Source organism: Carassius gibelio, chromosome B7 (genome assembly GCF_023724105.1).
Source record: "Carassius gibelio isolate Cgi1373 ecotype wild population from Czech Republic chromosome B7, carGib1.2-hapl.c, whole genome shotgun sequence".
Taxonomy (NCBI): domain Eukaryota; kingdom Metazoa; phylum Chordata; class Actinopteri; order Cypriniformes; family Cyprinidae; genus Carassius; species Carassius gibelio.
The window spans coordinates 18,160,735-18,166,935 of NC_068402.1; positions in this window are offsets into that span (position 1 = coordinate 18,160,735).

Below are 6,201 nucleotides of genomic sequence, written 5' to 3' on the forward strand. Positions count from 1 at the left end.
TAAAAACTTGGGAAATAGATTTGTTTTGTTCCTTTATTGCCTGTTGTTTTGTCATGATTGCTTTATCTCATATTTCCTCATGTGCCATGCTTATTTTGTCATCTTATCTGTGTAGAATATAAAGCTCTGATGAGTCCGACGATGACAGATGTAATGACAAACAGTGAGGTGTGGGTTGTCATGTTGATTTTCCACAAAGACTGCTGGGGTACAGAGAGGAGACTTCTGACAGAAATGCTAATATCCTAATCAGAGAAGTACCATGAATTGACAATTGTTTTTGTCATTTCTTGTCATTTCACATTTTGTAAAACTGTGACTCGTATGCTAATTGTAAATATTGAAGGACAGGAAGAGATGCAGGATTTTAACTGTCCCCTCAGCATGATGGTGTGATCATGATAGGCTAACGTTAACAGGTGATACATGTGGAGTGGACGCAGACATGTATAGTCACACATCAGTATTTCATACAGCTATACATAGCTACTGACATTTGTACTTCATTTACTATATATAGGCTAGTCTATAATTTAATAAAAAAAAAGAATGAAAGAAATTCCAAACTTGTATGACTTCCTCTCTGTGAAATGTAATGCAAGATATTTTGAATAATACTGGTAACCCAACGCTTTTGTTCCCATTGGCATCCATTGTACGGACAAAGAAAATTACATGGAAGTAGAAACTTGAAATGGGAAATGAAACTTCAAAACATCTTCTTTTGTGTTCCACAGAAGAAATGATTACAGGTTTGAAACAACACGAGAGTGATTTTTTCGGCCCAATTTCATCTGTTTGAACTGGCTCAAAATAGTCAGTTTCTCGGGAATCAGCTCTGTGACACTGGTCATGCTCAATGTTTTTGATTCAACTAAATGGTTGAGTAATTTGTTTGGGTTTCAGACTACACTGATCACACTATGTTTGGGATTCTTTACTGGTAGGTGACACATTGAATGTTTCTGACAGGTTTATAGTACTCTAATTACAAATAATTGAATAACTTCATTTGAAGGTTCTGTATTCTAGCTTAACTATCATTAGGGGTCTCATTTTACCACATGCAGACATGTTGGTGAGCTCCTCTTGTCACAGAGTGGTTACCGCTGCTTGGAAGGGCAGCACACCAGGGAATTTCAGGAGGCATGGGGATACCATATCACATTCACCTCAGAGAACATGAAATGAATAACCACTTTTCACAAGTCTAAAATAGCCCTCATATTTTCTGTATAGATGATCTTTAATAGAGCCGGTCTCTGAACTCAAAGTGTTGGACTGTGTTCTCCCGCTTGAAGTAGGATATTTACATTATTAAAGACGAGGTCTGCTGCACATCTCTCTCATCCCATAAAAACAGCCATAAATTCATATTTCTGTCCGGCACACCTTCATGACAACACAATTTATATAACATCTGGTTTTATAAAAACCATCAATGAAGATACTTTGTTCCTCCGTTTGATCAGACTTCAGCTGCGTTCAGCCTAACAACACTTCATCACACATGCATCGCAGGACATTGTCAGTTTGCACTTTTTTCTGGAATAGCACATCAAAGAAATAGGTGAGTTGACACTGTTTGAGAGTCTGATGTAAAACTCTGTCAGCACAGCGGTGGACAATGGCTTCAAACAAACCGGGGAGGCAAGTCGGTAAGCGATGTCCTAATTGAGTCGAGTCTTGGTGAAATTGGAAGCCAATTAGCGCGGAGCTTAGAGAGGCATGCTCTGTCAAAAAGAAAGAGATCAAATGTCTTTCAGATATAGAGAGTGGAACAGAAGAAGTGCCAGCGCGTGTTGCAGCGCATCTGCGACCGCAGTAGCAGGCACGCGCCTTTATCTGTGTTTGTGCGGTTGCTTTGTGTTGAGTTTTAATTGACACGAAGATTAAAGCTCACTTCTCAGGAGTTTTCAGCGGACGGCTAAAAAGAGAGAGCGAGGGAGTGAGCGATAGTAGTTAGAGGAGGAGTGTGGGGCGTTGTGTGCGTCGTTGAAGGTTAGCTCTGGCTCCCGCTGCGCCAGCGCTGTCTGAGATGGGCTACTTGTTGGACATTCATTATCAAACCCTGTTTGGTCCTTTCATCTGCTGCTCTGCAGAGCCCTCCTCGCAAACTACAGAGGCACCTTGCAGCTTGACATCTTTCCATTCACTCTGTACCTTAAACAGCATGCTGCCACATCAAAGCAGACACAAGCGCTTTGATGTTGCAAAAATAAAGAGCCCCAATGATCTACTCAAAACCAATGAAACTTTTTTTGTGCCTCTCTCCCATACGCACTCGCACACTATCTCTCTCTTTCTCATTTTGCATCGGAGTTTGAGAAAGATAACCAGGGCTAACTATGATAGCAACAGCCGTTTACACCTTTGAAAAAGTGTCAACAATGTGTGTGTATTGAATTAACATATCAATCGAGGGCTATATGTAATGTCAGATGAAGATAAGCAGAATAATTGGAATGTAATTTAATTGGACTCACTGTGAAAATGCAATGCGCCCAACCTAACTACAGCATCCCGACTATGAACTGTGTCAAGGTAAAATGGCAAAAAGTGGGAATTCTACAAAGTTTGTATGCTATATGGCAGAATTAAAGGCCTTGCGATTCTTTTTATCTGTGTGAATTTCTTGGACCTCTGACATGTTTTCCGCTATACAGTAAGAATGGAAGAACAAAATGGTGTAAAATGTTAAACTATTTGTTTTTAAGATTACATTAATAAATTAAAATAATAGAATAAATAAGTTTGCAACATCATAATGGACTGTTTTTGTACATGAAAATAATTGGATGCAGATGAAAGCCGTGCACATTCAAGTTAAAAATGGCTGTGCCTGTGCCTGCTCTTACTTTGTAAATAAGGTGGAAGCATTTCTCAGGTACTTTATGGTTTCTGAAAAACCCTTGCACCACCAAGAAAATACACACCAGCATTTTTGGAATAAAGTGCAGTTTGAGCATGTTAATACCCCAATACCCTCATTGGTTTACTGTGGAGAATCGTTGTACAAAACATTCAACAGAATATGAAAGTAAAAATGCTAATTTCTTCTGCTAATTTTTACTAAAAAAAAAAAAAAAAACATTGCACATATTTTCATGTACAAATATACACATCAGGGACTACCAATTCAGGTGGACTCGTGCAGTTTTTGGATCAAGGTTGAAAAGGTGCGAGTCAACACTTTTTTTGCTTATCTCAGACTGATTCACCATGAAAAGAATAGCAGGTGACTCGGGAGGAAACGCTGAAGTGATGGATGTGGCTCCATAGAGGGATCACAGGAGGAAACGCTCAAAACTAGAATATGCAAGTGACTCATAAAAGATCCTGCAGACTTTTGAGAAAGTAAGTGTCTTGAGAATAACAGAAGAAACAAAAGGGCAGACGAAATATAATCTGAAGCAGGGGTTCATTTAAATCCAATTAATTGAGCTGAGAGTTAAGATTTGTACGTAAGTCCAGATCTGGTCTATTGGGCCACTTGCTCATGTCCAGTATTCATAACTCATTGTATCAAGCCAAAAAAAAAAAAAAAAAAAGTGTTTAATATCCATAAAGGCGTGGTTACGCTGTGACAGTAGAGTTTAATTCTTGTAGGAAGACTAGAGCCTGGTCTCAGCAAATTAACTAATCTATTAATGGCATCATGTCATATTTTGTGTCTTAATTTACCATCTAAAATGCTATAATTACAGGGGTCTTGTAAAAAATAGCCCTCAAGCATTTTCTCTTCTTTCCCCCCTCTCTCTCTTTCTGAATAATTCACTACAGTTCATTAGCCCTTGGGTTCCTGGCTTTAAAAATGTCTCCATGTTTCCACACACCCTCACATTCCAGTCATACTACACCCTGGGCCGATGTGGAGATAGTTACGATGGAGCAACCCATCCGAAAACAATATTACAAATAGATGGAGGTCATTATCTGAATATGTTTCTCTGATGTATTTCTGGAGAGTAAGAAATCAGCATTAAACATGCATGATTTTATTTATTATTATTTATTTATTTTATTCGTATTATTTATGTTAATTAAGTAAGTGCATTCTCCAGTTGTATCAAAATATCACAGTGCTATTACAGTAAGGATTATTTTGGTATTATTTACTATTATAGTATATAAGTTTTTGCTTTTCAAATTTCCTCTATTCTATTTTTAAAATTGTTGTTGTTCTTTTAGTACGTTAACTTATTTCAATTAGTTGCCAAGACCATTGTTTTTTTAACAATGGTCTTGCCAACAAAACTAGTCAAAACCATTATTTGGAAGGGATCCCATAAATTGTAATAAACAGCAATAACAAAATAAATTCAATAAAACTCATCATCAACTATTTTTAATTTTCATTCATCACTACTTTATTTTTATCTATGTTAATATCATTTATTTAAAAATATATAAATCATAGTCATAGACGTATGCAGCCAGACGCATTCAAACCTCCATTACCATTTCCCTCTCAGCAGTCAAACACGGCCTTGCGATTACAACGGGATGCTATTAATCTCAATGACTTTTATCTCATCATACCCTTAACCCTTGCTGTGGAGCAAATGTCAACAGGGCACCGAGACCTTGAGTGCTACAAACAAACCTCAAAGACAGATGGAGGGAATGTGAACTTTAGCACTCTGCCAGCGTCTCGCCTAATTCAGAGAACTTGACAGTTAATAAAGTGCTTTATTTTCACCCATCTTCTCATACATAAAAGCCTTCCACACCAATTAGCTTTAATTCGCTTTTTTTCTCCTCTCTCTTTTCTTTTCATGCTTTCAAGCCTGCAGAAAGTGCTATATTCCAATCATTTGCATTATCCAGAGAATCTGCTTTGAAGTTGTGAGATACTGTAAGAAAAAGGGCTCCGCTTATCCCGCAGAAAAGAAAAAAAAATGTTCAAAGCCTCTAAATACTCTGGAACAGATGTACATTATCATTGGATTTGCGTTTTCACCTCTTTGCTCCTGTATGGGTAATAGTGTAGCGCATAGTCGCGTGTCCCTCACATCCTCTGTGTTTAGCATCTCCTCTCAACAGAAGCTAGCACCCCACTGGGCCAATCCGCACTTCAAAGAACTGTGTCTATCTACAGGAGACAAAGCGCACTCCACACATATGGAAGCAGCCTCCTCACTCACGCTCAAGTCAATAGCATCATTCGCTGGCTTGCTCGCTTACTGTCTGTTTGTTTTTGTGACACAGAGATATGGCTCTTTCATACATACAGTCCCAACACAAATTCAGCACCCATTGTGAACCTGGTGTCACTTTTACACTCTTGAGGAAAATGTTTGTTTAATTGAGGAGGAAAACATCCTAGGAGATAGGAAAGTAGGCTTTATCTAGTAGTTCAAATGTTAGCGCATGGCGCTAGCAATGCTAAAATATTCGATTCCCAGGCAATATGCATGCTGATAACAAATTTAGGTTGAATGCACTGCTACATCTGATAAATTAAATGTAAGCTTTTTGTGTAGACAATACTGGGACATAAAAATTATTGTTCTGTAGATAGAATGTAAGACTGTACAAGCACAGTATATTAATTGGTGTATTTCCATAGTGTTGCTTGCTTACAGCTAATTTTATATATCTATCACAAATTAAAGTACGTAATGCACCTTTCTAAAGTTTGCAGTCTTGAAATAAATTCATACTTTTATTTAGCAAGGATGCATTAAAACTTGATCGTAGTAAGTTCTGTTTCAAATGCGGTTCTTTTCTATATCTTCTAAAAAAAATCATCAAAAATGTATCACAGTTAAAAAAAACAAAAACAAAAAAAAAACAACCGATTTCAACACTGATAAAGAAATGTTTCTTAAGCAGCAAATTAGCATATTAGAATGACTTCTGAAGGATAATGTGACACTGAAAACTGGAGTACAGATGCTAAAGATTCAGCTTTGCCATCAAAATCAGAAATTACATTTTGAAATATATTCAAACAAAAAACACTTCAACTTTTATTTTACAATAATGCCTTGCAGGATTTTTTTTTCTTGATGAGCATATTAATTTTTCCAGAAACATACATCTTACCGATTCCAAACGGTAGTCTATGTGGAGATTGAGATGTGTTAGTATAACTAGCTGTAACTTAAAACTTACAGGACTTCATTACTTTCTTTGGCCATGTGTTAGACTGCAACTCTTTGAAACATTTGAAGCAAGACATGCAAACAACATATA